Here is a 12,522-nt window from a genome sequence, read left to right as displayed (position 1 = left end):
GAAACCTTGATATGATACGTATGAGACAGAGAAACGTACAAGTCCAACATTTATTCTGGTGACTTGGCTGCCTCTTCCCTGAAACTGGAATAGACCTCTTTTATAACAAACATTTTGTCTTGCCACAACAGGAAACACACAGGTGGATTTGATAACATTAACAGTGGCTCTGTTCTATTTTAAGGCCTTATACACTCACACAGGTGTGTGCTGCTCCGACTGATAAGACCTCAGCTCACGTTGAAGCTGGGAGGAGCTGTGAGATCAACAAACTCCACGTTCTAATACAGATGATGGGGGTTTTATTTGCCCTGCACTGGTGCAGCAAAACTGTCAGATAATAGATTTAAATATTTAAATCAAGTTGTTTGTACATGTCAGCACAATCCAGAGAAGATGTCTAAACAGGCAACATGAGTCAAAACACTAATAGCTGTCTTTAGGGGTGTTTGTACTAGGAGGCCATACCACTGAGCCAGGGCCCTGAGGTCAGCTAGATTAAATGGGATGCAGTCATCGTTAATGAACCCTGATGTGATATGTCAAAATATCCTTCATGCTTAAGATCCATTAAAGCCAATATGTGTAGGATTTATACATTTCTTTGTTTGCTGCCAGACTTTTCACTCTGAAGAACACTCAACCAAGACAGTCATGTGACTGCATCACCTAATAAAGTGACATATTAACAGCTTTTTACCTGGCTCAACATCTCCACAGTTGTACGGTCTAAAGAGACGCAGTGCATTGTGGGGCAGTTGAGTATGTCCAGCAAGCTCATGTTTCATTTTCAGACAGTGCTCAACATGGAGGTGGCTCAACTGGAGACTAGTAGCAGCCAATGGTGCTTACAACGCGAACAGTGCTGACAGAGCTAACGGTGTTAATCGGAGGGGAATTGGAGGGCAGGTGCTATGCTTCCATGACACTGCGTGATAACTGCCTCATAAGCGCAGTGCAAAGTGGCGGCGATTAGCTAGCCAGTGGAATAAACACACAGGGCCTCACATGCATGTGTGTCCAGATCGTCTACCACAACAACCAACAGAGAAGCTCGGATTACAACACACACAGAGGAAGACTTGATTCTCTGCTCAGGATGCCTTTACTCTACTATATGTTTACATAGCAAAGAGTGGTTTGCTGCTGTGTTAACACTCTGAATGTCACATGCAACCCCTGACTTGTCACTCAGGAACCTTCTATGATCCGCCGATGAACGACGACTTACTACAGTCACCACAAGGCAGAAAATCTCACTCTAAATTTTTCTGTTTGATTTAAGCAAATATACCGAAAGTAACCTCCTCAAACTAAACTTTACCCTAGAAATACAGTGTAGAAATTATCAGTGTCAGCTGTGCATGCATGTGTGAAATATATGTAGAGTGGAGTTGCAGAGAAGGTGCAGAGTGAGCTAATAGTCTACATTTTTAATGTTTAGCAGCAGCTAGGACAAAGCTGACTGGGTGAGCTACAACAGCTGTGATTGAGGTCACTCTAAAGCCCACTTCAGAACAAAGATTCACAGTGAGACAAAACCATTTTAGAACGTTGTAGAGAAAAGTTGCAGCGGTGTGAACTGGCCGTCTGAGTTCGACTCAAGCCGGCTGATGGTGTCATCTGCAGCTCCGCTGGTCAAACAGCCAGGCGGCTTGCAGTAAAGTCTGCTGGTCAAGTCAAAATGTTCGCTTGCTGCTACTCCGTCCCCACCAAGCCTTTGTTTCCATCCTCACGGTGTGCTGGTGTCGGACGGTAGGTCGCTGCTGCTGCTGCTGCTGCTGCTGGCTGTATGAGCTTATGCGTTTGGTGCTTGTTACTTATATTATAGTGATGTATTGATTATGAATACAGTCCATCTGATGCTCGTTTTGTTTCTGTTTTTGCTGTTTCATCTCTGCTACAAATGCAGCTGTAGCCAGTATCTCACTATCAATATCCTCATTCATATTTTAAGAAGCTACAAATTATATTCAGCCACAAAATAAGCCTGGAAATCAGAACACAAGTACAGAGAGTTGTTGCATAGAGATGATACACCACCTCATTTAGTTGCATTGGTGTGAACCAGCAGGTTTTTAAAACGTTGCAGAACGGCACATTGCAACCAGTTGCCTGTTTCAGCTCGTCTCATCGTGAATCTTTGGTCTGAACTGGGCTTAAAACAAACTTTTTAAAAGATTTATGAGAACATAAATACAAATTAAGCTACCAAAGATACTAATTCAGAAAATGCAAATCTCTTTCAAGCAATCAAAGTGTCACAACACCAAAATGTCTGCGAGCGAGTCCAGTGGGAATTAGCACTTTTATGCTACAGTATATTACCATCTACTTACATCATAAAAAGAGCGGAAAACAATTCTAATCATGAGGGGCGGACTAACAAAAGTAATTAACTGCATAATGTCTCTCTACTAAATTTCCCCTGCAAGTTTATTCACATACGTTAGCTCAAAGGCAACAATAACACCCACAAACATCTCCCTGTGGTAATGAAAATGTGACTGTAACATCATCACAAAGAGGATTTGAGAGCGTGACATATAAAAGAAAAGCTAATTTCCTTGTAGCGTAGCTTATATATTGCACTGCATGGAAGATACATGACTGATTGTAAGACATTGCAGTCATTCAGTGCACAAACATGACAAATCTTTAGTTTCAAGTCATTGAAACTTGGTCTTGTTTCTTTCCTCCTGCCCTCTGTCCACATCCATACACAAAAAATAAGTCAAAGCCAAAATGTTCACATCATCAGGATCGAAACCAACAAGCAATCTCACAGATATGTGCCTCTAAACACACTTTACACACTCTTTTTTTCTTCTTCCCAGTGCTGAAAATAGCCTGACCGCCCAGTGCTGGATAGTGGTGCATTTAGGGAGCAGAACAGAGGGAGAGAGCAACATTTAGAAACAGAGATGGAGGGATACATCTCCCCACCAGTGAAGAATGTGTTGCCCAACTGCACAGATCTGGGGCAACATGGCGGAGTAGCACAGAGCAAAGAGAAGCCAGAAGGGACACGAGTACTGTGAGTAATTATCTGATCCCTCTGCACCCACTTCCTACATTTCCTCTCCTTTTCCTCTGGCCTCGAAACCATCTCACATCAGATTTTATTTGAGATGCTCGCTAATTAAACAGCGTGCAGTCAGTTTCCCCGCCACCTTCTGTGCCTTGTTAAAACACACACAATGTAATGTGGATGCATTTGGAAGCACACACACACACACAAAAAAAAACAACTTCATGGCTGTATTTCTGAAGTCTCTGGAGGCGAGGTAATAAATACAAGAACCAGATGTGTCAATCGTGGCATCTTCCATTTTCTGCTCCAGCAAATTTTCAAATCTGTCAGGGGTTTCGTGCCGGGAGAGGAGAAGACAAATTGGTGTCATTAAGAAAGCTCTTCATCAGCAAATCCTCAAAAACAGGTCTGTGTTGTGCATCAGAAGAAGGCAGAAAGATCCTCTTTGTTCTGTTGTAAACAATAAATTACTTATTTTCATGTGATTAAATATCTTTTTAGTTCAGACACAGAAATAATATTTCTTTAACATTGTTGTTCTTGATTTTCCAGCTTCTGCATGTAGTCAGCTCACAGTGTAGGACTCAGAGTGACCAGTTGAGGGCACTATATATATATATACACAGTCTTTATCTCACAGAGGTTACCACTATAGGTAAAATGGCTCTGTATACTGAAGGAGACTTAATGCACACCCAGTAGGAAAAATCTGTTTCTCCCCAAGTCCCCAAAATGATAATAGCCACACGTGCCCTGTGTCAACAAGACGTTGTCTCTATTACATAGGTCAGGAATTACTGGAAGGAATTTGTAAATGATTTGTATTGGAAGAAGGTTTGGATGCTTCCTCATAAATACCTGATTGTGAATAAGTTTAAGGAGGTGTCCTTCAAAATTATTCATAGATAACACCCTGCCAATCACTTCATGCAGAAATATAAAAAAGACACAAACACAAACTGCTCTTTCTGTGATGAGAAAATATTTTACACCTTTTTTGGCTTTGTTCTCACAACAAGAAATCTTGGAAGCACCTTCGCAGATTTATCCTGGACTATATCTTTAAAAACTGCAACAGAAAATGGTGTCTGGTGTTACTGAAGTAGCCAAGAAAAGAAGACAAAACTTTTTAAATAATTAATCTGTAATGATCCTGGCAAACAGGGGTGTAAATATAGAAAGTGCAGGCAGTGTGATTGCACTGGGCCCCTGGGGTGGAGGGGCCTGTGGAGAGAGCAGGCCCTTGCAAGTGTTTTGGTTGCCATCTTGAAAATAAACCTGATTCAAAGTAAAAAAAAATAAATAAATAAATAAAAAGAATACTATTAATTTAAAAATGTTGCCATTTGCTATATATGTCCTCAAAAAGGCAAATCCATCCAGAGGCTATCAAAAGTGTACATACTTTTTTTTTTTAAGATATTTTTTTGGGGGGCATTTTGCCTTTAATAGACAGGACAGGTAAGTGTGAAAGGGGGAGAGAGAGAGAGGGGGGATGACATGCAGCAAAGGGCCACAGGCTGGATTCGAACCTGGGCCGCTGCGGCAACAGCCTTGTACATGGGGCGCCTGCTCTACCACTAAGCCACCGACGCCCCAAAAGTGTGCATTCTTAAAATATACACTGTTAATATAGCTACTGTACTGGATTTTTTGATAAAAATAATAACGTGTAAACTCATACAGAAGTGATCCCTTTCAATCTTAGCCTCTTATTTTCTTCTCATTTAGCTGTGTCTGGGACGTTCCTGGGCATAGCACGCAGTTGCGAGCAAAGCTCAGAAAAAAGCAAATGGACCCTTTACTATTAGTAAACAGTATGATGTTTTTGGTGGGCGGGGCTTAGCTGGAGGCAAAACAGTTCTCAACAGACATTAGTTAACGCTGGCTAACAAGTTCTCTTAGACAATGGAGGAATATGATGGGAGTGATGCATTCAGAAATACTCGTTCTGATTGCCGGAGTGCACAAAAACTTGGGTCCATGTCATTGGTCCGACAGCCCATTGGTCCGANCACAGGGCATCATGATGATTTCAGAACAGACTTCAGAACAATGGGTTTAATATCGGAACAATGGACTGTCGGACCAATGGTCAGTTCCCAATCTCTCATGAGGTGGACATGATAATCTTTAATACACATTACGTTATTCATCCCTACAACAGGAAATACTTTTTCCCTAACCTGATATGAAGTATGTGCTGCACATGCGAGCATTTTTTATGATCGCCTCTGTCCAGTCTTTTCGTCTTTTACTCTGTTGTATTGGTACTTAAAGTTGCAACAACTGATATTTTGGCCACATGGAGGCAGCAGAGAGAAGTTTGTCACTTAATTACGTATATGATAGTTACAGAGCAACATTAGCATTCATCTGTAGTCGTGTCTCTGACCATGTGGTGAGTATTATATGGTGTTTTTGGTCTCTACCAACTCCTGAGGGAACTATCCAGCCCATTAGCTGCTAAACACTCCACAGTGTTCACCAGCTATTTGCTAACTGTGTTTGTCTGCTTTTTGGTGCTGAGCAGGTGGTGTACTTCTTTGCTAAAAACAGCTGCTGCAGCTCAGAACGACACTATGAGAGCAGTGAGAGTGAACCAAACAGCAAAGTTGAGGGCTGAAACTCACTGTACAGCTCAGTAAACTCAAGGAGAACTGCAGATTTAGGTGATACTGATGTACTTTAATTATAAAAATATTGATTGTAGCCACTTTAAGTAAAGGACTCCTTCCACCACTGGGCCAGTTACTTAAAAGCTGCTGTTTATTTTGTGTCTATGTCATTGAAATGTGGAAATATTCCTTCGCCTCATCCAACATCAGCTTCAGCCTTCAGCTGTACAGCTGTACAGCACTACAGCACGTAGGCTGTAACTCTGACATCAACAGGCACACAGACGAAAACATGAAGTACACAAACTAACCTACTATTTGTCTCTGCTTCAGTGTGGTACTTAAATATATTAATTCACCCATGAAGCACTCAGAATTGATCTGCTGAAAGGTACTGATCCTCCTCTGCATGAGACTGCAGAGGTTGGGCTGACACTGACAGTCACTGGACTCGTGTGCAAACTGTAGTCTTCACTGAGGTAAGTAAATAAAGCAAGAGGCAGATTAATGCACCAAGGTAATACTGTATATATCATAATGCTGAATTTTTTTTTATTCATCTACTGCGTGATGATGGTGAAAAGTCAAATAATTTAAGGATATATATATTATTTGTCTGCTATGTGGAGATCAGCAGGTAGCATAGAGTTGGTTTATTAGAGCTTTCTTGCTGCCTGGAAAGACACTGAGGAGTGCACTGAGCGTGAACCAGAACTGTAAAGTTGCAGAACATAAAACCAACAGGCTGAGCTGAAACAGTAGACTCTAACAGGCTCTGTGGAGTCAAGAGAGTGATAATTATGTGTGGGTTTGTCACTACGAGGAAAACCTCAGTCATTACCCGTAGTCACGTGATCCATTATTTATACAGAAGCATTCATAAGTGAAGCTTTAATTCAGATATGCTTTTTAATCTGCCCTCATACTGATGTGTCTGTTTCCACCCTTCATCCTGAGTCAATGGCCTCCTCCTCAATAGTCAGACATTAGCTATGTTTCCATCCAAAAGTGATTCAAATCATTAGGAAATGCGCATTAAAAGAAATACGAATCCTGTGTGTTTCCATTAAATGTACGGACTTTGGTGAAAACTACGAACTCGCGCAAGTTTTCCACAGAATCGGAAACAAAACAAGTCTACCATTCTTCTACGTTTTCTGGTGGTTGGCAACCAGCTTGTAAATGCATTACCCCTTTCCCGACCTGGAGTGTGGATATCACCATGGAGAGAGGTGCGCTACATCAGACTTAATTCAAACATAATTGTTTCCATCCCCCGTTTTGCGAATCAACATTTTTTCGAATCAACCAAAACCCGGCTAAAGCGAGCGTATTTTAGTTTGTGCGAATCAGGGGATTTTAATTCCAATTTTGGCGTTTCCATCATAATTTTCCGATGACCTTATCCATTAAGTAATCTGCTGATTATTTCTTGATAAATCGATTCATTGTTGGTCTATATATTGTCTAAAAATAGCAGAGGTGGGAGCAAGTCATTTTTTTTCAAGTCATAAGTAGGGTGTGCTGCGTTGCATTTAGTTCAGAAGTCTGAGGTCAGAGCTGGGAATGACAATAATGTTCTAGTACAACAGGTTAGCCATTGTTAGCAAAACCATTTTATAACAACACATAATGCTGTATTTTGTGCATACAAACAGTGTAACAGGATTTCCACAGGTTGAAGTTGGACAGAACTGTGCGTATATTTTATTTAACGAGACACAAGTAAGACAGGAGCACTAACAAACCGTATATCACTGCAGCTTTCACTACTGTCGATGCGCAGAGCAGCCATCTTGGATTTTGAGGTTGGGGTTGGTGAGGTTCCTCTGACTTTCCAACTATGAAATCCAACTGCAGCTGGTACTCCAGTGGAAATTTCCAACTGGGAACACAGAAATTCCAACCTTTCCACCATGAGGGCTCAACTATGCTCAACGTTAGAGACATATACGGACACTAATGGAGCCTTCTGCGTCCATTTTGTTTATATTTGTGCACATTTTCTGAAAGCTTACAGATACAAACCAAACAGAGCAGTACCACCGGAGATCAGGGAGGCAGTGTCGCGTAGTTCAGGCGAGATATGATTTAAAAATTGGTGGAATGGAACTAATCAAAAATAAAGTGACAAGAATTCCCTGTCCACATGTCTCAATGTATTTAACGACCTCGCAGATCACCACTGTCTTAAAAGGTACAATATTACGACCTCCTCCACCGTCGCATTAAACTTTTGACTCTGTCCTATAGTGCCATTTATTGGCTGTATCTGTGCCATCAAAAAGGACACATGGAAGTATGAGGCCAGTGACGTTTATGATGTTTGAAACAGGCATATCTATTTTCGCACGTAAAGGGAGTATACATGAGCCCTAAGTCTCTAATCTTTGCACTCAAGTCCCAAGTCCTAAACTTTGAGTTTGTAATGTAATGTCATTTTAACAGAGTGATATATTTAATTTACAAAAATCATTAATGCTTTTTAAAAATTGCGGTTATTTGTTAAAACAAGTGCAACTGAACTTTATTTTAAAAAGTGGTGCTGCACTTTCATAGCATACTATATAGCATTATTTACCACAACCACAACAGAATGATTTTTGTATGTTTCTGTCCTGTCTCATTGTATGTAATTCATCTTATATCGGGAAAATGTCTATAACTTGGCTTGGGAGAAGGTATCAAGTATTTTTTTTTTAAGTCAAAAGTCTCAAGTTCAAAAAAAGTCATGAGTTACTATTGTAAAAGTCCAAATCAAGATGGAAGTCTTTTTTGATTTTGTCGAGACTGTAGTCAATAAATTTTGGACTCAAGTCTGAATCCAGTCATGTGGCTGAAGTCCAGCCCTCCAGAAATATATTTTTAAAAATGTTCATCACAGTATTCACATCTTCAAATGTCGAGTTTTGTCCGACCAACACTCCAAAACCCAAAGATATTCAGTGTAGAAAGAAAAAAAAAAACAGAGAAAAGCAACAAATGATCACATTGCAGAAACTACAACCAAAGCAAGTTTTCTGCTGATCAACTAACTGATTATTCGCTGCAGTTCTCAGTAAATCTGGTTCAGCTGCTACACTTTCCCTTTCAACCTCTTTGGCTTCCTCTGCATCTCGTCCCCTTTCCTCTCTGTTGTTCCTCCAGTCTGTATTGTGGATTTGACCCGCTGCATCTTTGGTTAGGCCTGAAGGGTTTAGCTTCGACATCCTTTCTCTTGTTAATTTTTTTTCAGTACACTAACTGAACACACAAAAAAACAACTGTCCAACTTTCGATGGCTTGTTGTTTTTGCTTGCCAACAGTCTCAATGCAAGAAAGGCCAGAGGTTCAATACCTGATCCACATCTCCTTTTCTAGGCAAGTTGAACCTTAAAACAAATCCATTCTGCTGTATCCTCGAGCAGGGAGTGTTGTGCTGATAGTGTCCAACTGACAGAAAACGCACTGCAGCACCACAAAGACATCAGTTCAGCAACTTTCACAGTGAAGCTCTCAAAGTCTACAAACATCTCTCCTGACATCACTGTCTGCCACATGTGTCAAAACACCTTTCAACACATCAAAAGCAATTCTGTGGACCTGTATCACTCTGTGTACCTACTATACAACAATCCGGTCATACTCTCCTCACACTGCACTCTGTGTGTGTGTAGAGTGTAAATGACAAACATCAAGCGTGTGCTTCATGTACACTGATGCACCTGACAGCCTGTGAAAGAGGATCTCAGTTTAGTGAGGACGGGATTATGGGCTGCAGCAAAGAATCCCATTTCATGAACCATCAAGCAGCAGAAGTCCTGCGGGCATGAACACCTCTCCTTTAGGAGGAGCAGTAATGTGGAAACTTAAAGGAGCTCAGATGAGGCCTCCTCACTGTCTGCAAGAACGGTCCAAAATCTGGAATAAGACGGCACTGATGTTCAGATTCTCATCAACTGATAACACTGTCAACAAACCAGGTACGGTCACATATGGACCAGTAGGGGCAAACAACACCTGCTAGAAGGTTTATGAGGCTGATATCAACCATTGGTGTAATTCATCCAATGTAGGAGGAGGGATCAGTAGGCAGCAACAACAAAAAAAACGTTCAGGATTGAACAAATTCGTTTAAACGGCTCTATGGTATGAACGAAGTGAACCAAGTCGCACTTGGTGAGATCTACAAAAATTCACTTTACTTGTTTTTTATTGTACCAATAACATTTTTTCATATTATACTTGGTGCTAGATGAACACCATTCAAGGCAAGGCAACTTAATTTACATAATGCATTTCCTACAGAGGGTCAGTGCCAGACTTGGTGCAGATTTGGCGCCCCATAGGCAAGTCCCCCAAACCAAAAAAATCTTATGCTACCGAGAAATCAAAACAAATATAAAACTAATCTAACAAACAATAATAATAATTAAACAATAAAAGAATACGATATGTGCAAATTTGCAAATTTCATCTTCTTTTTTCTTTTCGTACTGCACCCCGGATGGCCTCTACGTTTTCAGTTTCTCTGACTCTAATGCTCTCTACCATACCCATCAGTGCTCCAACACACAGGTCGGAAACCTTTACTATTAAAAGAGCCATTATTGGCCCAAAAAAGAAAAAAAATCTGTCTGGAGCTGCAAAACATATTTGAATGTCCCACAATGAGTTTCCTTATTTTTTTTATTTTTTTTTTAATTTAATTTAATTTATTTAAAATAAAATTAAATGTGGCTCTATGTGGCTCTATTAGGAAGATCTGCCACTGCAGAGGATAAATTCAAAAATAGTAAATTCACTGACAAAGCAGAGAGATATAGTGTCACCTTGTGTAATGTTTACAATGCAGATCATTGACAGTAGGTCTGGTTATACGAGTAATTCAAGGAACGTCTCTCAAAATGGAGTCATAAAATGTGACTCTTCTTAAACTTAAAGCTGTAAATCTCATCACTGAAAAAAAGATGGAAAGCATGATAAAATAGTGTGTCTACAGTCATGTTGGCAGCTCTGTGAGTGTGTACTGAGGCACAGCTTTGCTTTGAGCTAAATGCTAACATCAGCCTGCTAACATGCTCACAGTGACAATGCTAACATGCTACTGTTTAGCAGGTGTAGTGTTCACCATGTTCCTCATCTCAGGGTAGAGCGTTAGCATGCTAACACTTGCTAATATGGGCTAAACACAGAGTACAGATGAGACTGATGGGAGTGTCATGGTATTTGGCCATGAACTACAGTATATGACAAAATTTTGTCCAGATGGTGGCGCTAAATGAAAAGTGAGTTGATCACCAAAGTCATTACAATTCATCCTCACGACTGTCTGAACCAAATTTAATGGCGATCTATCCAACTGTTGTCGGGACTCATCGCTCAAAAGCACAAACGTCAACAACATGGTGGCTCAAGATTAAAAGTCAGCAGGATTAATCCTCTCTGTACCACGAATGTCACAGTTATTTCTGAGCAATCCATCCAGTAGGTGTTGAGATATTTCAGACTGACTGACGTTGCCTCCTCTGCAGCCACATCACTAAAAAAGAAGTGTGCTTGCTTTCGTATATTTGAAACGGAATCAAAGCACTGTACGAGTTCTATAATATAATCTCATCTAAGAGCTGTTAATGCTGACTTCACCACCAGACACCGAGCAGAGACAGCAAAACTGTGCAGCATGATTAATCCTCTCTCAGTGTGTCGCTAAATGCAACTTCAGCAAGAAAGCACAAGTTTAGATGCAAAATGATATTTTTTTCTCTCCGGAGAACGTTTCCTCACAGTCCAACATGCTGCACCTACGGACGGTTTAAAAATATAAAATGTGCTGATATACTGCTTCGTACTCTCCCAATTAATCTGGTGCTCTCTCTAACCCTTTTTAATTGGCCACATTAGCAGCTTAATCACGACTGTCTTAACAGTTAATAACCGAGGTAACAGAGGGGAAACATATCAGCATTTAAAGTGTGTATTGATTGCTCTCTTATTGCACTGTCAGGTCACATACTCACTGCTATACCAAGATGTGTCACGGTGAACCTGCTCAACATATATTGCAGCACTAAATGCACCAAAGCAAGGACACACACTGTGGAAGAGGAAAGCTGTCAGTATATATGTGTGTGTGTGTGTGTGTGTGTGTGTGTGTGTGTGTGTGTGTGTGTGTGTGTGAGTACAGACATACTGCAGCTACACACCCCCCTGATGCACCTCTGCTGATGCCAAAAGGAAGTCCTCGTTTGGCTCACACACTCAGGAGTGTCCCAGTCATGTACTCCTAACACCCCCAGGGAATAAAGAAAGCACTGCACCACCTGATCTATTCACACACCACACTGCATCATAATCAGCCAAGGAACATACAGGACATCAACTCAAGTCTGTGGCTGCAAATATTAGATTAGATAATATAACAGATAAGAAAAACAGAGCATTATATCTACATGTGAGATGACTTAGAGGCCAAACAGAGAGACTGTGCTGCTTAAATGACGATAAAATAAACAAATTTCAAGCTTCAGTATAATCAGAGTCCGTCAGAGGCTGTAATGCGCAAAATTTAAAAGCATGTTAATGAGGGATTTATCTACAAGCACCTTCCACTGCAGTCAGCAAGGGATGCATTTAAAAAAAATAAATAAAAAGATTGTAGTGGACTCGGCATAAATTTACTGGTTTAACAGACTGAATAAACACAGTGAGCTCTGCAGACTCTTACATGGGCCCTTCACTCCTGCTGGCTCAGCAGATTTGACTTTGCACACACTCCCTTAGAGCTTTTACTGTATATGAGTGAGCTGCTGCTCCATCTAACCACTGACACACTGTGAGAAATGCCCCAGTAAAGAAATACAGATGGAATTAAAATGAGTTACATGTTGG

General features: G+C 40.7%; 1 protein-coding gene across 5 annotated transcripts in view; it reads right to left on the bottom strand.

The window, feature by feature from the left end:
• Nucleotides 1-12,522, bottom strand: part of LOC126386660 (synaptotagmin-2-like) — a 56,750-nt gene that overhangs the window by 36,378 nt on the left and 7,850 nt on the right. The gene's annotated exons all lie outside the window — the stretch shown is intronic.

Source organism: Epinephelus moara, chromosome 24 (assembly GCF_006386435.1).
Source record: "Epinephelus moara isolate mb chromosome 24, YSFRI_EMoa_1.0, whole genome shotgun sequence".
Classification (NCBI taxonomy): domain Eukaryota; kingdom Metazoa; phylum Chordata; class Actinopteri; order Perciformes; family Serranidae; genus Epinephelus; species Epinephelus moara.
This window is presented reverse-complemented; position numbering and strand designations above follow the sequence as displayed.